At 36.1% G+C, this 23,771-nt stretch overlaps 1 protein-coding gene across 2 annotated transcripts in view; it reads right to left on the bottom strand.

Annotated features, from left to right (window-relative positions):
• The window catches only part of CDH20 (cadherin 20), a 289,887-nt gene that overhangs the window by 91,145 nt on the left and 174,971 nt on the right, over positions 1-23,771 (bottom strand). For both annotated transcript variants that reach the window (XM_056824252.1, XM_056824253.1), the window contains one exon: positions 14,918-15,035. The gene's annotated coding sequence lies outside the window, so the exon portion shown is untranslated. The remainder of the gene's footprint in view (positions 1-14,917; positions 15,036-23,771) is intronic.

The raw sequence follows: 23,771 nt of genomic DNA on the forward strand, positions 1-23,771 counted from the left end.
CCTTCTTCAGCGTATCTTTACATAGCTGCAAAAGGGATTTCTCCAAAGAACAGGCTTGACCACGTTGCTTTCCCACTCAATAAGCTCTAATGGATCTTTTTCTTTTAAACCCTTACCTTCTTTTTTAGAATCAATACTAGATATTAGTTCCAAGGCAGAAGAGAGGGAAGAGCTAAGCAATGGGAGTTAAATGACTTGTCCAGGGTCACACAGTTAGGAAGTATCTGCGGCTAAATTTGAACTCAGGACCTCCCATCTATGAGCTTGGCTTCATTTCACAGTATTGATTCTAAGACAGAAGATTTATAAAAAGGTTTGGAAAATCTTAAAAAATCAACAACAAATTCCTCTTTCTTATTGCCTCTAGATTCTTTGCTAGCTCCTACTCATTCTGAGCTTTAGTATCTCTGACACTTGCTATTACTCTTTTCTATTCCATCCCCAACTCCAATTTTTTTTAAACAAAGCACTAAGAAAACTCCTATGGTGAAAGGGAATAACTTTTGAGAAATAATGGTAGAGTACGGCTGTGAGAGAATAAAAGATGATTTGGTAAGAAACAGAAATATCGAAGGGGATACAGCAAGATGGAGTGGGGGATGGAGCGTGAAGAAAGTGATGATGGAATGGTAGTGCTTGGATTAAATTAATAATTAGAAAGTTGGGACTTGGTATGGGAATCAGCTAAGTCCGGAGGTAACATCTATTGTTCAACCTGACTACAGGGATGGCAACTGCCTGGTTACGATCATAAATAAAGCTTATCCATTTTTTGACATTTTTATCTGATGCTCCTGACCCATCCTTCTTTGCTGTCCTATCTCTCCGCAATCATTCTTTGGCTGTCCAGGATGGTCACAGTTCATCTCTATTGTCTCCCTACCTGGCAAATAGATTATTTCTCTTTCTCTCACACATACTTGCTATCTGATCATTAATTTCATACTGAAGGAGCCAAGAAGTTTTATTTTTTTTTCACTCTTTTACCTACTTTACCCTTTCTTCAGTTTTCACTCTTAATCAAGCTAATGAAATTGCAAAACTGTCCAAAGATATTCTGCAATTGTAGGCAACAGAAAATGTCCATCTTTGCTTTCTCATGGGTTTTTTTCCTATGCATTAATTGAGAGCCCGAGGTAGCTTATGCATTTGCCTGAGGATTTTGTGAGGATCTCTTATTTTATTGATGTGGGCACTACTTCCTTTGTTTGGTATAGAGTCCAGCACATCCATGAAATTAACTGTATTCAATTGTTGTCCTTGTCCTCCCATAAAAGATCAAATTCACTGAAGATTCTCCTTTAATTCTTTAAAAATATTTTTATTTAGGCAAATCCCTATTTAAGTGACTTGCCCAGGGTCACACAGCGACTACGTACATGAGGTTGAATTTAAATCAGGGAGATGTTCTTCTTACTCCAGGTCTGGAGGTCTATCCACTGTGCCACCTAGTTCTCCTTCCTTTTGATCTTTTCATCTTTCATGGGTATCAGGATGGTATTCAGGCTACCTCTCTGTTTTCTGAAAGAATGTAAATTCTGGCAAGATGCCACATGTTGGCAAATGCAGTGACACTGATGGAGCTATGATCCAAGGCCTCAACTAGGTAAATTTTGGGAGACTACTCAGTAGCAAATTGGCCATAGCCAATGCCACAGCAATCTATGAATAAGAGGAAAAATTTAAATGGCTCCAAATACTATGAAGACTTTCAATAGTGTTGGACTAACAGAAAGGAGAGGCAGAAGTTGGCAAAAAATCTACTAACATTAATTTAACTGTTGGCAAGTCTTTTCCAAGATGGAATATTTAATTAATAAGAACTAATTGAAAAACTACTAGAAAATTAACTCCTTCATCAATATATTATAGACCATTGGTATGATTCTTTGCTAAGTGTATCTTTTGTGAAAGGAAAGCTATAGTTAGTCTCTGCTGTCTTACAGGTTAGAGAAATCAAGTGAAAAGCACATTATTGGGGCAGCTAAGTGGTTCAGTGGATAAAGAGCCAGGCCTGGAGTCAGGAGGTCCTGGGTTCAAATATGACCTCAGATTTTTCCTAGCTGTGTGACCCTGGGTAAGTCACTTAACCTCCATTGCCTAGCCATTACTGTTCTTCTGTCTTGGAATCAATATACAGTACTGATTCTAAGATGGAAGGTAAGGGTTTTTAAACAAAGAACTAATTGAAAACTTCCTGGAGGATTAAGTCATTCATTAACACTTATATGCCATTGGTGCAATTCTTTTGGTAACTGTGTCTTTTGTGAAAGGAGAGCTACAGTTAGCCCCTTGGGGTCAGGAGAGGGGGCAAGAATCCCTATGTGCCCTGTCCTGGTCCGACACATCTGGAATAGTGCAAAAAGGGCTAACTAGCATTAAAAGGAAGAACACTGATGGATAAAAAGGAAATTAGTGGGGTTAAGAGCTTTACAGTCATAAGCAACTTGTGATGTTTAACCTGAAGAAGAAACCTTTATGATGGCCATGATAGTTGGCCTCTTGCCTACAGGAGGGATTGGATTTGTTCTGTTGGATCCCAGAGGAGAGAAGGTGAATTAGTAGAAATATTGTAAAGAATCAGATAAATACCTAAAATAAGAAAAACTTTCTAAGAATTAGAATTATCCTTTGCAGCAATTAATAGTAACTTCAAAAAAGCAGATGATGAAACATCTCCTGCATCTTGATAGAGAGGAAATGGACGAGAGACCCAAAATGAGATTGAATTTTCAGATGTGGTCAGTGTGCTGCTCATTTGTTTTGCTGAAGCATATATATTTATCATAAAGGAAGGCTTCTACTTTGAAAAGTTGGGCATAGTAATTTGGAGGAGGGTCATTATAGATAGGCCAGAGATGAAAATAATAAAATATATTTTGAAATACACTAAAGCAAACCAACAAAAAGTATAGAAAACAGAGAAATTTTAGTACTGTCCTATGAAATTTTATACAAATATAGATGTCTCAAATAAGTTATATTAACTAATGTTCACAGACCACTTGTACAGACCACTTTTTATAACATATAAAATCCTTGAGAACGACATTTATTTTGTTTCTCTTTTTGTCTTCAGTACTTAATACAGTGCCTAGCATATCATAATTATGGAATAAAATGTTTATTGATTTTTCTCCTTTGAATATTGACATATTGTTTTTGCTAAATTCATGAAAAATGAAGCAACTGATTTATAAAAGAAAAAAAGTCAAGCATTTTTTCCAGGTTTGCACCATTCAGAATAAAGTTGACTCTCAAGAAATATCCATCAATGGCTTGACAAAAAAAAAAAGGAACTGAGGCAAACAATGGGGAAGTTTCTGGAGATGGTTGGGTTCTCATCACTGGAAAGCTTTAAGCAAAAGCTCAGAGACTGAGGCCTCTTGTAGAGGACATTATTTTTTTTTTCAGGTATGTGTTGGAGTAAAGATGATTGAGAGATTTTACAATTATAGATTCAAATTCTACTTCCAGTCTATTCGCTATGTCACAAGAAAGAAATATAATTCTCTGACTCTCAATTTATGAACCTGTGCAACCTGTGGTATAACATGATTTAATAATAATATTTCTCAGATTATGCTATGATGAATCCTAAAACATCTCAAGACATTTTAATGAACTATAGAATGTTTGTTAATTTTAGAAGATTTTACTGCAGGTGTCCTGATAAAGTTTTGTCCAAGATGAAGGTTGTGGCACCTTAGGAGACTTTGAGAATCATTGGTATAATGGACAGAGAGGTGTCATCAAATTTAGGAAGATCTGGTTTCAAATCTTGCTTCTGTGGGCTACTGGCTGTGGGACCCTGGGCGAGTCACTTAAACTTTCTATCCCTTAGGAAACTTGTGGAATTTGGAACTTTCATAGAATGTGCCAGTCTGTGTGGATTTGAGGATGGTTTTCCCTTGGAATTCCCTTTATTGATAAAATTATAGCTCTATTAAAAAAGTAAAAATAATTGTATTATATTACCCACCTCACAAGGTTGTTGTGAGAGTTTGGTAAGACAATGTCTGTAAATTCTTTTTGAAAATTTCAGGTGGTATATAAGTGCCAGCCATATATTTTTTTTTAAATTTCTAAAAGAACAACCTTTCCTTGATGAACCTGGACAGTACATATTTCAATTTGAAAAATAAAACTATTAGCAGAAGATTTAGAATTTTAGTCAAATCTCATTCATTCAAAAATTTCTTATTGTGCAACCTATGCAATATTAAAGCCACTGTGCTTAAGGGCTGTGGAAACACAAAGATGATTAAATCATAGCTCTGGGCCTCAAGGGGCTTAAATGCAAGTAGACATGAAAGTCCCCATAGAGGAATAATATAACATAAAGTAGTCTGAGCATCATGAGGTAAGTATAAGCAAATTATATAGGGAGTCTTTTATTGAACTATATTCTACTCTGAAGTAGAAACTCAGAAGAAAAACAACTGCTTGATCACATGGGTTGATGGGGACATGATTGGGGATGTAGACTCTCAACGATCACCCTAGTGCAAATATTAATAATATGGAAATAGATCTTGATCAGTGACACATGTAAAGCCCAGTGGAATTGAATGTTGGCTACGGGAGGGGGATGGAAGGAGGGAGAGAAAGAACACGAATCACATAACCATGGAAATATATTTTAAATTAATTAAATAAATATTTTTTTCAAATAAAAAGAACTATATTCTATAAGGAGATTAAATAACATAACAAGGTTTTTATTGGGAAGTAGGAATGGAAAAAAGGGGACAGCAGAACATTCAGTTTATCAGTAATTCAGAGAAACTCTCTCAACTGATTGAATATGGGGAAGATATTGAAGATGGTTCCAAAATTTCAAGCTTGAGTGAATATGACTTTTGTGATGTGGTGAATAGAAATAATTCATTCAATAAACCAGCTGATATAGCAAAAGGAACAAAAAGGGGAGTGTTGATATGGAGTCAGAGTACCTGGATTCAAATCCTATGTCTCTTTATTCTATGGGTTTTATGTCTTTTTATTCTATGGGTTTTTGGCAAGTCACCAAACATCTTCGACTCTCAGACTTCTCACATCTAAAATGAAGATTGGACTAGATTTCTGCTGACATCCTTCCGACTCTAGACCTTTAATCGTATGCTATGCTAGGTGTTATATAAGCCACCAGGGAAGCTGAGAAGATGAGTTGCCTTGGGAGTAGTGGAGAAGGGAGTTAATGACATAGCTTTGGATTTCAAAGTAGAAAAAGACACACTTTCATCCTAACTAAAAGCCAGACCTCTCTCTTTCTAGCCTTTCTCTTAAAAATGGCTTGAGGCTTAAGGTATGTAAGTTATTCTTGATCCCCTCCACCATATTAGTTTTTGAGGCTTGATAAGTATAAGTGACATTACTTTCAGGCTAACTAGACTAGTGTTCTGACTCCAGTAAATGTCTTTTCTGTGATTAATTCTGGGAGACTTGGTCTTGAACTTAAATGAAATCACAGACTTCCAACATGTCACCTCTGAGATAGAGTGCTCCTTTAACACAATTCTCACTTTCATTTAAAAAATAGTAGTGTTCTTCTTCCTAGTTTTTATATAAGAAATGCACTCAAAACAGGAGCCCAAAACTTTCTGCTTACTACTTAATCTGCTTAAGGTAAAGGAAAAAAATTTCTCCAACTCCAACAGAAAAGTAGCTTTTCTTTTTCTCTCACAAGTCTGATACCTAATTCCCATTTATTTGTTTAAGCAATTTAATTATCTTTTGAATAATATTTTAAGCCAACATCATCAGTTTAGTAGTTATACACATGTACTTTGACAAATATTTATAAAAACCTACTATGTATGTGATGATACTGTGCCGAGTTCCGAGATATTAAGACCAAACATTTCCTGCTCTAAAGGACCTAATGGGGTATTGGGAAAAATATTCTAGGTAAAGTGTACATGGATAAGTAAAAACAAAGTACAAACAAAATAATATGAAGTAGCTTCAAAAAAAGATCAATGACAATCTATAAGATCAGCAGACACTTCATGGATGAATTGGCACCTAAGATGAATCTTGAAAAAATTTATGGATCCCAAGAAGTGAGAGATATAATGTCATATATAAAGAACAGACAATAGTTCAGTCAAGGGGAATAATGTAAAATACAACTGGAAAGGTAGATATGAGTCAGATTGCAGAGGGCTTTCGATGTCAAGTTGAAGACTTTGTATTTTATCCGAGAGGCAATAGAGAACAATTCAAGATGAGGGATGGATGAGTGAGTGAGGAGAAAAGGAGGGGAAATGAGATAGACAGAGACAGTCAGAGGGAGAGAGAGACAAAGAGACAGACAAACAGACAGATATATAAACACACACATACTTTGAGAGAGTTGGGATTTTTAAGAATATTCTTTTGTCAGCTTTATAGAGGAAGGTTTGATGAATGAAGAATGTTGGAAGACCAATTAGGAGGCTAATACAATAATGCAAGTAATAAGTGAGGAGGACCTGGGCTGTGTAGAGGTTGTTTGAGTAGAGAGAAGGGGATAAATATGAGAAATGTGGTTGAGGTAGAACTTTTAAGACTTGACAATTTGCCCAAGGAAAAAATTAAGGATGATGCCAAGACAAAATCTGGATGACTGGAGGGATGGTGATGGGGAAAAGAAATAGGGAATTTTGAAGGAATGATGGTTTTTTTGGAATGGCAATGAATTCTATTTGAGATGTATCAATTTTAAGATGCCTATGAGATAGCCAGGAAGAAATTTCCAGTAGGTGAACAAAGATACTTAGAAATATGACAAATTTTTAAAGGCTACTTATTGTTTCCTAGTCAGGAAAAATATTAAGCCTGTAAATTCTTGTGGCTTTGAAAAATTTTCAGTCACTAGTGTTGTACATTACTCCATAGAAGGCACAGAATAGGTATATTGGAGGTTTTGATGATAGAAAAAATTGTAGTTTTTAAAGATCTTTTCCAAGTTGTCTTCCAAGTGAGTTTTAACATCACATACGATTCCTTGATAAATTTGTTAAATCTATCAAGATCAGTTAAGTTCACTAATTTGCTAAAGAATTCTTTGATTTCAATAAATACTACATGGGGCATAAAACAGGGACAAAAAGATTTTTGTCAAAGCCTCTATCATGTAGGATGTACTGTTTAAATAGAGGGGAGATTCCCTATTGATAGTGGAGTTTCTTTTGATGGCTGATATTATGCTGACTGTACCAGGTTGAAGAATACCATCGATCCCAAGACTGCTCAGAAGAGGTTATTCTAACAATCCACAATGTACATGCAGTTGAATAGTTGACCCTTTTTTTTAAATTAGTACAACAGTTCCCATATCTTGGATAGGCATGGTTTATAGACAATGAGCTTAGACAGCAATTCAATCAGAGAGTGTACTAGATTGTATTTCTGAAGTTTGAAATCATGTATAAACATCCTAAATTGTTCCCTGATACAAAAAAAAAAAAACACCCATCTGTTTTCATACAAATATTATTACAGGGATTCAACATGATTACAACTCATAAAAAAAACACCCTCTAAAGAATCAAAATCTTAGGGAGCCAAAATATAATGGAAAATGCCTCAGGGAGAGTAAACAGTAACATATTACCAATGAGGGCTTCTTCACCAAAATGGGGAAAAAGATAGAATTCAGGAGATATATGTTTAGAAAAGGAGGGGCTCTGGTAATGCAACAAAAGTGAGGCACTATAAATGGGCAGCAGCACTCCACCTCTGAATATGCTAAAATATTTGAAGGATGGCCCATTGGGTAGATTATTTGTGGTTTTATGGGATAGGATGATCAAGAATCATAGGTGATGAGAATGCATGAATAGGTTTGTTGTTTAGCCATTTCAATCATGTTTGACTCTTTGTGATCCCATTTGGGATTTTTGGGGGGCAAAATCCTAAACTGGTTTACTATTTCCTTCTCTAACTCACTTTATAGATGAGGAAACTGAGGTAAACAGGAGTATTACTTGTCCAGGGTCACACAGCTAGTATGTGTCTGAAGTTGGATTTGACCTCATGTCTTACTCACTTCAGGCCTGGGACTCTATCCGCTGTGCACATTGTGTAACTGGAGGGAGGACTCTCATCACAGACATCATATGTTGATATATTGAAAAATGGAAGCATGATTAATAGATTTAGGAATATCAGGAAGACAAGGGTGTAACTGCAGAGAAAAGAAAGTTGAGTTTCAGGCATCTTTAGCTTGAATTGCCAATGGGGCATGCAGATGAAGATGTTACAAAATTGCAGAGTTTCACAACTAAAAAGAATGTCAAAAGTCATCTAGTCTGATTCATACCTGAATGAAAATACAATTGGAAATGTGGTTGTGGGAAACAGGAGAGAGCTTAGGGCTGGAGATCCATATTTCAGTTATTTAAAGAGAGGTGATAATGGAAGCTGAGGTAATAGAAGAGTTCACCAAAAAGAGTGTTGTGACAGAGAAGAGAGAGGACAAAGCCATGAAGGGGGAATGTCAAAGAAGAAATTCAGGAGACTGCATTATCATGAAAATTCAAGAATTAGAACAGCACTTCTCAAACTTTTTTGGTCTTGTAAAATTAAAATTAATATCCCATGACTCCAAATATTATACTTTATAAGATTTATTAATAATCACTCGAAGAAGAGGAAAGGTATAGCCTGAGTAAAGACATGTTTACCAGATCAAGAAAGTGGGAGAAGAGAGAGAGGGAGTGGGCTTATCTCCAAACCATAACATGAGGACTAAAGTGGGTTTCTGGGAAACGTAGTTCTGGGGTACAAAATTCTAATTACATAGTCTCAAATACTCTTTATACTATTAAAATTATTTAAGACCCCTTCATAATATTAAAAATTACAGAGAATCTCTAACAGATTTTGTTTACATGGGTTATAACTATCAATATTGAACATATTAGAAATTAAAACAGATACATTTCCAAAGATTCAGTTAACTCATTTAAAAATAGCAATAATAAATCCATTACATATGAATGCAAAGTTGCATTTTTATGAAAAAATATTATATTTTACAAAATGAAAAAAAGTATCAAGAAGAGTGATAATATTCAATCTTTGGGATGTGATTTTGTTTGAGGTATATGAGAAAAATACACTCTACACAATTAGTTGGAAAAAATTTAATAGACAGATGCCATCTTAGTATTATTAAGAAACCAGTTTTGATCATGGTGTTACTAAGGGTTCTCAAATAAAACTTTTCAAAATTGCTAGATTTGAGAATATCAAGAATAGAAGGATCAATAGTGTCAAATGCTTCTGGGAAGTTAAGAAGCATTACTATCAAGAAAATGCCATGAGGTCAGAAATTAAGAGCTTTTTAATGACCCCAGGAAAAGGGTTTTTCATTAGGGAGATAGTAACAGAAGTCAGATTCCAAGGGAATGAAAAATTAATTGCTGGGAACTAGAGGCAGGGGAAATATACTATTCTTCCAACAAGTTTGGTAGAAGAAAGATGACCAATAGCCTAATTGGTCCAAGGATAAAGGGTAAATTTCTTCTTAAAAGCTGATATTCTAAAGATATTTTGATAGATTAGGCACTTTCTCTCCTGTGGTATAGATTACAACCTATTTATGTCCTCAAAATCTGTACAACTCTTGTCTATATTCTCCCATAAATTCTCCACAGGGGGACACTCAATGAACTGGACATTCTCTTCTAAGTCTTGTGGCATTGTAAGGATATAAAACGCAGGTAGCCCACAGCTTTCTGGAGTTATCCCAAGTTCTCTACATCTACATCTACATCTTCTCTACATACAGCCAAACTTCTTTTCTAGTTAAATAACTTTCTGACAACAACCTTTATAACTCTTTCCCTCTGAAATTCTTTCATAGAAATATGTTGTAGACTATTCAGTCAGTCAGTCAATTAACAATTAATTAATATTAAGTGCCTATATTCCAGGTACTATCCTAAGTGCTAGGGATACATTGCTCCTCTCCCCAAGTTTAATAATATATGTAATATTATACAATGCTTTGTCCATCTAATGAGAGAAAGGAGGTATGTGGACTATTAGAGCATCATAAGAAATGACAAAGAAATAATGAGATATTGAGAGGAACCTGGGGACACTTTGTATGAACATAGCAAAGAGATTTACCAAGATAACTCTTTATGCAAAGAAATTAAAACAGTCTTAGAATGGAGCTTAATCCAGAGCACTTTTCTTATTTTCTCCAAAGTAATACAATATATACTCTTCCTTCTATTCTATCCTGGGCACAATCCATTGTCCAAATTCAGTATCATATAATTTATCTCTTCAGCTGTATATATCTATATACACACATGTATATATTAATATACCAATGTATATGAATATATATGTATGGATATATATGTATATATGTCTATATAACATCTATGTGAGTATTTCCTGATGGAATAATTCCGTGTTATCTATGCAACTGCATATATTAAAGATAATATTAAATTTAATTCATTTAATTCAATTATTTAATTAAATTCAATATATAAATGCTATAAAATGAAATAATATAAAAAGAATTATAATGACTAGTAGAATACAGAGCAATTGCTTTGAAATGGAACACTCTCCATCTACAGATACTTCCTATAGATCTTCTGAAATCAGTCTCACATTCATAGCACACAGTCATACAACTATCCTGCTATGAGCAATATTAACTTCTGGGGGCAATACAATGGCAAATTTTGTTTTCCCAGATCAGTGATGACAAGCAGCTGTGTAGCAGAAAGAGCACTAGATGTGGTGACTCCCTCTTTTCTATTTCCAGCTCTACTACTAATTATTCATGAAACCTTGGAAAGTCACTTAACCTTGACCTTACTTTCCTAGTAGTAAAATGTGGAGTTTGGTTTTGAGGATCACAGAATAATAGAATCAGAGATTTGGAAGGGACTTCAGCAGCTATCTAACTGAGCCCGTAAGTGCAGGGATCTCCACTATAACACATCTAGACTCTGACTAAAAATAATATAAATTATTTTCATATAATTTTATAATATTATAAAAATATACTAGTTTGGGATCACAGAAGGCTAACCCACTTCCTTTCTAGGCAAACAATTCTTCTTTTCAACAAGTATCAAATGTTACAAGGTTTTCTTGACATCAAAAGTCCTTCCAGATCTAGTACTCCATGACTGTATAAAGTATAGTTTTGAGTTTATTAGATAATTTATTTGAGAGATATTAATTTGAAGATAATAATTCAAGTCCATCAACACTAAATTTTGCAATGTTTTCACAGAACAACATATTGAAATGATCTAAACTGAAGATACAATCTATTGCATGGAAGACAACCTTTTATAAGATACCAACAACAGTAAAGAAATGGAGAAAAGGTATAGAAACAGTTTACTTTATATAGAACCAATTATTTAAGATTCCTTATTTATGCTTATTCAATGTTAAAATTTATTGATACTAGCTTAACTTTTCTGCCACATTATAGACCATTGAACAAAATGAAATTGCATGACTTATTGCTGATTCCTGGAATACATCTTCTTTTGCTCTCATACTATCTAGTGTTAGAGCATTATGACATCAAAATTTGACTTTAGAGCATGCTTGATTATATGTAAGTGAAGGTTTAAAAAAAAACAATATAGGCACTTTATACAGTATTTATACAGTATTAGTTATCAGAACATAGCCAAGTGAAAAAAAACAAAGAGATGTCTGAGCCAAAGGCTCTCTTTAATTGAAAGTTTGAAGTTCATGCCCCCCCTCCAATCAAAAAGGCAGAAGGTAGTGATGAGGTGGAGTTCCAAGGCTGATAATATCTTACAGGATGATGAGGTTATTCATTCTAATAATGAGATTCCTGGGTCATGGTGGAAGAATCAGAGAAATCCCAAAGTAGTTTAGCCCTGTGAGAAATGCTTATCTATCATTGAATTGGAGTACTTTAGGAAAGCTTAAGAGATATCCAGTGATCAGAAAAGAATCAACCTATAGTGAGATAGAAAATATACACCTATCAAAATCTCTATCTGAAAAGAAACAGGAAGAAGAAGAATAAAATTTGTAAATCTCTGGTGAAGAGTCCTCATGAGTCTGAATGGCTTAGTAGCGAATATTGTTGGTCTAATTAATTTCTTTTTGTAGTCATTGTAGGTCCAGGAAAAGTGGGTATGAATGACCCAACAAGGGTTTTTGACTTCTGTTCCATATGCTATATTTATCAGAAACCTAGTATCTAGACCATTTGTCAATAATAGCTATTAAATATTTTTCAGATGTCTATTATATGCCAAACATCAAGTGGATATGAGGGTTCCTGGAGAGTTCTAATCATAAAGTCTATGCCAATGGATTGCTTTTAGACTTAATAAAAATAACAAGTGGCACTTTGTAGAACTTTATCCTTTACAATTTTAATCAGTATCAGATGGTAGAGAGAGAGAGAGAGGATGTTCATTCATCCTATAGAGTATAACCAGGTGAGGTATGGATGATAAATCTGATGAGTCAGAAAAACGAGATTGCTTAACTGAAGAATGATTAAGGTTAAATAAAATAAAACTGAGTAAAGATAAATCTTGTAAAGGAAAAACAAATTGCACAAATGCAGGATTGGAGGGTCATTATACACAAATAAATTTTGATCATCATACAGAAAGGTAATATTGGTAGTGCAATAATTTCATTTAAAAAAGGCAAATATAAGTCATGAGTGAAAAATTAATAATAAAGTGGTCATAGCCTTCAAGATATAGAAGGAAATGTTTTTCTTTTCTTCAAAATGACAGAACCTTAACAAGTCATTGGGAAAGTAACACAGGCCATTTAAGAATTGAAACAGAAAATGTGCAAGGAAGAAAGTTCAAAGGATGTAGAGTTTTGAAGCCCAGTAGAAGAAAAAAGGCCAAATTTCAATTTAATTATGATTTTGTCTATTCATGTTTTCTACACAAGAGTAGCTAGTCTTCATCTCCAACAAGAAATTTAGAAATCTGAAAGAATTTATAGCATGAGGGATTGAGACTAAAACAAAGAAAACTTTCCTGTTAGTGAGATCTTAAAAGTTAGGAAATGATAGAGGTTAGTGAATTTTCTTCTGTGGATATGTTTTTTCTCTCTTTCTATGTCTCTGTCTATTTGTCTCTCTTTCTCTTTTTTTCTATTTACATATACATGTATTTTTAATTTTTAATTAATTATTTGTATATTTGATATGAGGAATTAATGGATGATTAATGGGAGACAGTTTAATTAATTGGAGACAGTTTAATAAGAAACTGACTAAATCACATTTCAAAGTTTTTTTCTTTTATCCCTTTCAAATTTCCTATTACTGCACAAAATTTTAAAAGCAAAAATTCTTTGTTCTAATAGTTCATTAATTATGCTTGGATTGAGGGTTCAAATACAATCAACTGACCCTTTCTAAGATAAAATCCTTTCATGATCAAACTGAGTTTAATATTGTACTAGCTGTCTCTACAATAATTTGATGGAAAATTACTATGGGGAAAAACAATTTAGTATTTCTTTTTCTTGCCTGCTGAATTATTTCTTTATAGAATTGGTGACACTATTGACAAAACATGTTATGCCAAACTTCTTTGGAGAAATTGCTATCTTCCATTCAGAGTAGATCTCTGCCTTTTTTTGTTATCATCTCATGTAAGATCTTTCTATCCTATTCAGCATGAACACTTTTGTTGCATCATTATGTGGCTTTTAAGTACCTTCTGGAATTCAGTGCATTAGAGAAGTATGAATCATCATTCTTGTTTATATCATAAAAATGATTTGGGACTCCTAATTATGGAAATTCAGTCAAATCAATACTCAACACAATGTAATTTATTGTAATTTTCTTAGGAATATTGAATAAATCAGAGGATTACAGATTTAGATCTGGAAAGGATATTAGAGGCCATTTGTCCAACTCCTTCATCTTGTAGATGACAATATTCCTTATGTAGTAAAATTAATTTTCAAAAACATAGCAACAAAATAACCCACCTCCTCTGTTTTGCCCCTTTCTCCTGTCCATAAAAGTTTTCTGCTTCTGAGCTGAAAGGCCATGAACATCTGAACAGGAACAAATGCACGCATCTCATCTACATTATGGAAAGTTTTCTAGGGACTTCTTTTCATAAATACTACAAAAATACTAAGGGAAGGCTAAAATGAAAGAGTTGTTAATTGGATATATATCATGATAAATCAAGCTGATTCCAGTCCTAATAGCCAGTACTCCAGTGACAAGATTGTCTAATAACATTAATTAGGCTTCAAGAGAAAGATAAAAACTCTTTCCCCAAGTTGTCTCAAAATAAGATATTCAGCCACAGATGCCATATTATATCAATCTGATTCTATTGTACATAATAAAGCATGCCCTATGATAAAATCCTGTGGGGAGATGTGTTCAATCAGAAGCCTTTGATATTATTTGAGTGAGAGGTACTTTGAATTTAAAAGAAGCAAGGAGAAAAATCTAGCTCGCCTGCAATCAATCTTAATCCACTGTGGAAACCAGTAGGGCTCTCTGCAAGCACCATCCACGTCTACTTCTGAATGTAAGTGAGAGTTCAGCAGGCGAAACTTGTGGATTGTCTTCAAAATCGAGTGAATGGAAATCTGTTTTGCTTAATAACCAAGTTCCAAATCGACTTTTCAATTACCAACTTATCACAAATCAAGCCTAGATAAAGATTTTCCCTTGGCAGGGCTTTAATGGACACTAGTGATTACAATTAAAGGCAACCTAATAATAATTTAAAATAACTTTCTTGGGTGGCTTTTATCCACATCCCCTAAGAACCATTCATTTTCTGTGAGCAGAAAAAACACAATCTCTTCTGTTAACATTAGCTTACCTTAAACATCCTATGAAGTGAATTTTGGAGAATCATATTATATGGAAATTTTGTTTAAAACTTACCTTGCCCCTTCTTCCAGAGAGAATACTATTTTTGCTTTTCTCTGAACTTTATTTCAAGAGTTCAGTTCATACTGATAGTTGCTGAAGTATTTCAGCAACAACTTCGGTTTGCAGTCCCCTTAAAAAGAAAAGAAAAGAAAATCAGCTCTCGGGAGGAAAAAGATGAGTTCCCAAGTTCCATTTCAGTCTTGTGACTTTGAGGGGACAGGACAGGATTACAACTCAATCAGGGCTGCTGGAGGCAAAGGCTTTCCTTGCCCTCTGTGTGTCAGAGCCCAGGGATCTGAAAGAGTCCACTGGCCCGAGGAGAAGGTATACATAGCTAGCTCCCGAGAAGATGCTGATGCACCATAAAGCTTCTTGGGAAGCCAGGGAAAACAACAGGAGACAATTATGTTGAGATGATTAGGCACAAATGACGCATGGGTGGGAGGGGAGGGTGAGGAGGCTGGAGCCATGGACAAGGGAGAGGGGATAGCAGATGCCCTCCTCCTCTCTCCCCCACCCCTTTCAGGAGAAGAGACAGAAAATAAGGGACAGTGTCTCGGAGGAGTTGAGATCCTGGCGGGTATCTTAACAAAATCAGACTTTAGGGGACCTCCTATGGCCTTGTGCAATGGACAGTTTATGCCCAGAATACCTAGCGAGAGCTAATCTTCCTTGGACGTGCTGGCATTATGGATAGCTGAAAATATCTCACGGCAAATACTTAGCAGCTGCATGATATTTCAGAAACAGAAGACAAGGGGAAAGCTAACAGATTGCAAGTCCTTTTCATTTACTACTGCTTGTGCTTCTAGTGAGTGAATGTAGTATCTCAGCTGAGCTGCCCTTTCAAATTATTGTTAATTAAGTAATACTCCCTAAGAAATCTGTCATTACCAGCAGTCAGGACCTGGTTTGTTGAGTTTGCCGGAGGCAGTTAATACTGCAACAAATGGACTCCTAATTGCTGTAAGAAGTGATTTCATTGGGGACTGTGGTTCACTTTTCCCAGCAGTTGGATAGTATATTTTATTTCTTAAACTTCTTCCCTTAGCTCCTCTATCAGGAGCAACACAGGGCCAGGGGGATCATTCTCTAATGATTCACCCATTGCATTCACCATTTTCATTAATGGAGAAACTGTAGTTATTAGTGCTTTTTTTTTTTAAAGCTAGTTTCATTATGACTAAAGAAAGGCTGCTAATAGCAGATTTTACAATTAACGTTATCCCACCTACCCCTCCTTTTCAATTTATCACTTTTTCTTTGGGATTGTAAATTCTTCCTGTTAAAATATTGTTCCTGGCATGTCAGGGACAAGATTTTGACATTGTTACCCTCCTTGTCAACTGTCTTCACTCTAGAAGGGATTTTTCCAATTGGTAAAACAATTAACATTATTATCTAGTTTAAAGAGGGGGAAGGAGGCTATTTGGGCTCAGGCAGGCACATGTACAATGGCATAGACTTTACAATGACCTTATCTATAAACATTTTATCCCTCTGTTTGTAACAAAGAGTAAGGAAAAGTATTAAGGAAAAGGGACCTTTTTCACTGTGTTTTCAAAGCCTTCCATGTCAATTCTAAAAGAACTGCTACTTCAGCTTTTTTTTTTCCTCAGACTCTCTTTTTCATAATAATGTAATATATTTCTTTCACCTTTTGACTAGCACCTTGGTTTTTAATAAAGTTACACACTTGTTTCAGAGGAATTACACTTTAGAATGCACCTCAATGGTATTTCATCCTCACCATTTCATTTGGGTTGAATTAATTCAGAGCACTGCTTGGCTGAAGGAGATAGAAAGGGAGATGGGGGTTAGAGGAAGAGGAAGACTATCCTCTAACCAGAGAATTACAGCTTCCTTCCATTTCACATTGCAGTCTTATCTCCCTGGAACCTTTATCCGTAATAAGGGCATAATTTGGTGGGATTGTATTAAAACTCATAAGATAATGTATGTAGAAGGGTTTTAAAAACTGTAAATCTTTTTAAAATTGGAGACTATTCTTATTATGATCATAATGGCAATCTCCCACACAGTAAGTAGCATGAATCCTTTGCCTTCCCTTCTCTTGCCCAAGTTCACATTTATGTTTTTTAATCCTTTCCTCTCTGGGGTCACTCTATAGTCTCTCATTCCGCACTTTTCCCCTCCCTCAGTTCTTGTCTCTCTCTTTTTCCCATTAAGATGTGAATGGGCTAGTACCTCAACCAATATGTCTATAAATGCCTGAATAAGCTTGGAGAAAGGCAGGAGCTCCTTTTGTTTGGTCCCCGGAGGGCTGCATGTCATTCCGCACCAGCTAGCAGTGGTCTCCCTCCCTCACAGTAGGAGCTTTCCAATAATTGCCAGAACAAATTGAGCTCAGGCTTATCGGTGCCTCTCCTTTTTCAATGAGAAAACAGAGGGAAGTGGGGAACAAGCCCATTTTTGACCAGTTACAATACAGCGTAGAAATAGATTGGATACAGTCGGTATAGGAGTCATGTTGTAGACAGTAGTCATGGGATATGCAGTTTTCATGGATGACTCTGTGTGTCTGAAATCACCATACCTAACAAAGTCATGTTCTTTATACACAATTCTTCCCAACCAGTCATGAACAAGCTGTGTGTCTATAAGAGTGGACAAGATTAAAAAAAATTAAATTTAAAATTAAATTTAAAAAATTAACACTGTAGGCAGAAATCCAGCAGAGGTGAGAATAAAGAATTATGATCAGTCTTTTGCCCCATCCTAGTAGTCTTTGGATTCAGAAGAGCATCAGCATCTGTTTTTACTGGTTAGTAAGAAAAAAAATCAGTTTCCACTGGAAAAGCTGACCAGAGAACAAAAGCTCATTTAGAAAATGCATATTAAATTTTCTGCATGAGCAAGTCCTTTTAAAAATTTCTGTGAAAGCCTGACACTGCATCTCTCTATCTATATATCAACATATATTTGTATAGCTGCCTGCGGTTATAGATACACAGCCACCCAGACGTGGATACGTAGCTAGGCTGTACATCTAGCTACCTGGATACACAGACATTTACATACACACAAATTCTGCTTTTACATGTATAGGTTGTTAGAAAGTGAGCTGGCTAGATATGGTATGCTAGATGCAGCTATCTAGTATCTAGATTTTGATAATACTCATGAACTTCTTCTGAACAATAGTTCCAGCTCTAGCTACATATTTTTTGGACTTTTCCAAGGACTTTTGGGAACCTGCATTTTGACAATCACCAAGTACCCTTTCCCCTTGCTTCTTTCTACCCTGATAAAGTAGGTAATATATATCCTCCCAGCGCCTTCCTTTAGAGAGCACAGAAAAGGTATTCATAGCTCATGCTACTCTGCATCTGCTGCCCTGTGTAGTGTAGGTGCTACAGAACAAGATGGCCCCATGTCAGGTAACCCTGGTGTCCTGTTCCCTATTCCCCATTTCCTGCCTCCTGTCATGTCTGGTCTCCCTTACCTTCCCCTTGTAAACACTTTGACTTCAGGGATTGCTTTTTGTTTAAAAACATTTTTTAAAAATTAATTGTAACCCCAGCACTGAGCAAAGTGCCTGGCACTTCTTGTTGAGTCACTTTCAGTCATGTCCAACTCTCTGGGACCCCTTTTGGGATTTTCTTGGCAAAGAGAGTGGAGTGGTTTGCCATTTCCTTCTCCAGTTCATTTTACAGATCAAGAAACTGAGGCAGATAGAGTTTACTTGTCCAGGGTCACATTCTAGTAAATATCTGATAAATAAATATGAACCCAGGAAGACTTTTTCCTGATTCCAGGCTATGCATTCTATCCACTGAACCATTTAGCCTCTCTGCCTAGCACTTAGTAGGTACTTAATGAAGGTTTATTGAATTGAATTGGATTAGACCGGCAGCCAACACTCCGATGCTTGGTTTGCCAAAAGTTTTGCTTCAAATATCCCTTAGCTCTTATCAGAGACTGTGCTAGGGTTGAGACCTCCTTTCTCCCTGACTCCATCCAATTCCATGGCTAGGTAGAGAGAGAAGAGCTTTGTGTTAAACTTGACAGCAAGCTTGGTAGATGGATCACAAACTGCCTGAGTTGACAGACCACCTGTTTCTGTGACAGCCCAGTCTTTATTTTAAAATATTGTTTTTTAAGTATATAAACATTCGCAGTGAATGTTTTTAAACTTTCTTTTCACAAGGGTTAAGCCTTGCTCAGCTGCTTCCAAAGTGACTGAAGGCAGACAAGATAGTCAGTGGAGCCAACTGAATGGCCTTCCATCTGCCCTCTCTTTGCTTGGAAGTAACCAGGCCAGGCCAACAGCTTTTGGTCTGTTCTGCATTTCCCCCCCTCCTTCTGATCTGAAGGAGAAGCTGACATGAAACAAACACGATATTTCCTTTTCAAAATTGGATTTTGAAATTGGCTTCATTTTTCCAGGAGCACAGTCCAATCACATTTCTTTCCCCAGCTCTGTGATTGTCACAAACAGTTTGTATAGAAAGCACTAAATCTGGAGTCAATTGTCGAGTTAAACTTTTTTGGGGACAGAAGGGAGGTGGAGGAGGGTGCAGGGAAAGAAGGGAAAAAATTTCTCATGGTCAGAGATAATAACAGTGGCAGGAGAGTACAGCAAATGAGGAAATAAATGAGAAATAAAGAAAAGTTTTGCTACTCTTATTTACCTCTGATCAAGGAAGGTAAGTATAGAATGGTATAGGGTGCTTGTGAACAATTTGGTTATTACCTTCCCCAAGCTATATTGAACATTAAACGGTAAGATGGGGTCATGGAATGTAGCTCATCCAGCAAATAGAAGTGATGAATTACTACAAGATAAAGCCTCTGGATAGGATGTTGGGCACATGGGTAACAATAAGGTAACATATAGCAATTATTCTGTTGAATTGAAGAGGAAAGATCTTAGGCAGATCAGTCAGAAGAAACAGAAAAATACAATCCACTATTATCTTTTTCTTGTTGTGACTGTCATGAATGGAATGATTTGGTAAATTTTACTACTACCCATCTAAATTAATATATAAATTGATAACTTAATTGTTGAGGCTTGGAGTTAGTACTGTGGAATGAGAACTGTTTTTAGAGTTAGGGGACATGAGTTTGAATCCCAGTTTTGATCTATATTGGAACCCCCCACCCCCCCCCACACACCCATTCTTTGCATTCTTTGTTCTTGGAAATTCCTTTTGTACATTTTCTAATACCTAATAGATGCTATTTCCCCCTAATATAATGCAAACTATTTGAGGGCAGAGTCTGTTTAGGATTGTATAGACTCACAGAGCCTGATACCCAGTGGATGCTTAAATAAATGCTTGTTGAATGAATGGAAGAAGCAAGGAAGGAAGGACAGAAGAAAGGAAGGAAAGAAAGAATAGCTATGTAACATTGGGTATCACTTCATCTCCCTAGGACTTATTCTTTTTGTCTGTAAAATGAGCAGGTCGGACTAGATGATCTCTATAAATCCTTGTAGCTCTCAAATCATCACAGGGTCTATTTTTACAGATGAGGAAACTGAAACAAACAGGGTTAGGTGACTTTTCCAGGGTCATATAGCTATTAAATGTCTGAGCCTGATTTGAACTTGGATTTCCTGAGTCCAGCACCAGTGCTCTATCCCCTGCCCCTAGAAGGTTCTGTAGTTCTCGAATATTTAAAATGATTTGTTTTCATCCTTTGGAAACCATCCATAGTTTTCTGCAGCTGCATGCAGTAGGAATTTAACCTTCTGCCTCCTCAGTTTGCCATCTCTGCCATCCACACACATAGCAAGAGGAAGGACGTGCTACTTTGAGACAACCATTCAGTGTGGGATGGAATTGTGGCCACTAGGTGAGACTTGGGCCAGGGAAGCTTCCTATTGCTAGCTGCCAGAGCAGAAGGAAATGCCACATGATTTGCTTTAAGGCTTTTCTTCAGAGTTAGATTCTCTGGCAGTAGAAAGAACTCCTAGCGTTGCCCTTTTTATGCAGTCAGTCTGATTTTCATCTTCTGGCTTTTGGACAATATATAGGAAAACAAAATGAACAAACTTGCTCCAACTGCTTTAATGGGTGGGGAAGGGAGTGGGTAGAGTGAAGGGGAGGTGAAGGGAGATGACTTTCCTTTTCTGACTTTCATCCCACTTGTCCAAGTTGCATGGGAGATTTCCCCAAAGGCTATTGAATTAACAATAGTAGCAATTGATGACTGATGGGCAATTGGGAACCTGGCAGTGATGTGCTTTGCAGGTCCATTTAACTTATCCCAAAAGCTTTCTATTTTGTTTTATTTTTAAATCCACTATTTACTGTTTATGTGTAGAAAGTGCCAGCTTCCCAAACAGGAGAGGAGTGTAGAGTAAGTGAGGGCTTAAAATTCTCACCAATCTGGGTATGATATGGAGCACATTTGTCACTGAAAAGGTTGCCAAAGGAATATAAAAAGGAAAGATGATTGACATAGATTAGGTAGAATAGGCAGTAAGCTATTCAAGGCAGCAGATATACAAACGATAACACCATCACCAAGACAATAAGTAAACTATCCTGTGGACTGCCCATGATCTTATGCTTTTGTAGACCTTCACTTTCCTGAATTTTGTTCTGTCAGACTCACTACTTATTACTGTGACCTCTGGACTACACACATCACTTTTTTTTAAAACCCTTACGTTCCCCCTCAGTAACAACTAGAAGACAAAAGGGCAAGAGCTAGCTAGGCAAAGGGGATTTCTCCAGAGTCATAAAGCTAGGAAATGTCCTAGGTCAAATTCGAACTCAAGACCTTCTAACTTCAGGCTAGGTGCCACCTACCTGCCCCTACACAAACACATCACTTTTTAACACTGATGACTTCACACTCTATGGTCATCATTCATGAATCATACTTTAAATTACTCTGTTGTTGAGACCTTGGCTAAAAACCGCAAGGAATGTTATTTGAAAGTGTTAACAGAGAATGATCTGATTATAAAAGAGAAGGAAGTTGGAAGATCGGCAGAATTGGTAGTATCATTTCATGTTGATCTTTGCTTCCTTGATTTTAGATTTCCATTTTCAAATTGTTTTTAATTCTTCTCCCTATGAAATCCAAGGAATCTCCTCAAAAGCAGTACTTACTACTACTTACTCCACAGACTTCTACCTAGAAAATAAGACTTTATTCTTTGTGACCAGCCCCAATGTTGCTAGAAGTGTCTTATCCAATGACAAATCTGTGAAGAGCCATGTCCAGAATTTGAATGAGCTATAGTTGTTTAATATGTCTGGGTTAATTTCAAATTGTGTTTTCTACTTGTGAATGTGATCATTTTCTTATCAAAGGGAGTAGAGATGTGTAGGAAAAAAGCTAAGGAACTTTGATGTCATGAATAGACAAAATTATAGGAAAGTATGCTTTTAATTATCAAATCTTTTAATGTATAGACATATACTTAAGGGACAATTTACTGAGTTTGGTAACTTCCTGGATTTTAACAACTAATTTCTAATAATTTAAATATATCATAGGATGTGGTCATTTGAGCTTCATCCAGATTTTGAAAGCAGAGTTCAATTGATTTGACTAAAGTCTTAAACTCAATCTCCAATTAAGGCTGGCTACATTCCTCTCAGTTCTTTTATTCGATTATGTAATTATATTATATATATACTACGTGTAATTGCACTGTATGGGAAGATAAGAAAATAAAGAATAACCCCTATTTGCAAGGAGCTTCTAATCTTTTAAGGTATGATTAGATATATATATATAAAAAAACTATCTTACAATTTTGTTGTTGTTAGTCATTCAGCCATGTCTGACTTTGATACTCCATGGACTGTGGAAGGTGTCATGGAAAGCTGAAGGTATCTTGTCTATCTCCCAGAGCCTGCTCAAGCTCACATTCTTGGCTTCCATCACACTTTCTATCCATATCATGATCTGCCATTCCCTTTTAGTTTTGCTTTCAGTCCTTTCCAACATTAGGGTCTTTTTCAACAAATCCTCCAATTTAGAGTATCATAAGCACAGAAAAATTCAAATAATTTTCTTCACATTTTTTACAAATTTCCCTACAAAATTATGAGTAATTCTTTCTTTCTTCTTAGTTACTGGATAAAGGGATCAAAGAAGGCTGCATGTAAGAGTTGACAGTTGCATTGGTCTTGAAGAATGGATTTGATTTCTTATGTCCAAACTGTGATTTTAAGTGGTCTGGCTGACATCAGTTGGATTTTATACAGGGGTTATTATTTTACACTTGGGTTCTGATTAATGGGAGTGGTTTGTTCAACTTCTTTTAGTATTAGAAAAGCCAGCTTTTTCTTCTAGCCAGTCTATTAGTTAGGACATTTGAATCTATAATCATTTTGACAGGAAACTGTCAATTTCCCATAGCTTGCTATACTCTGGCTAATAGACACAGGCTGCCAGGGTTGAACAACATGGAGAATCAATGCTGCCAGAAAACAGATGGAAGGGGAGATTTTTGGAGAATTGCCTAACGGCTGCCCATTGTATACACAAGTGTTTTATGTGGGGACATAGAGAGGAGGAGTAACTTGTGTGAGCTGTCCAGATAACATATTGGGTAGGTTTGGTTGAATGGGGGTGGAGGGAGAATGGGCAGGGAAAATCAGTTGCATGTTATATGAAGAACATTTCAGATGGCCTCATCCTGTTCGTGGTCAGCCAGGAGAGACTGCCTCCCTAGAAAGATTCTTCTGGTATGAGTTTCTATGGCTGTCATGGTCTGATTCCAAGCTATCTTCCCAGCCTTGTTGATGACCCTCTTTTTTGTTCTCTCCATGTTCTAGCAAAATGGGGCTCCTTACTCTTCAACAACCTCATCCTGCCCAATTCAGAGTGCTCTCCTTTCTATATGTTACCTTTATTCTTGAAATCTTCT

Source organism: Monodelphis domestica, chromosome 3, assembly GCF_027887165.1.
Source record: "Monodelphis domestica isolate mMonDom1 chromosome 3, mMonDom1.pri, whole genome shotgun sequence".
Lineage (NCBI taxonomy): Eukaryota > Metazoa > Chordata > Mammalia > Didelphimorphia > Didelphidae > Monodelphis > Monodelphis domestica.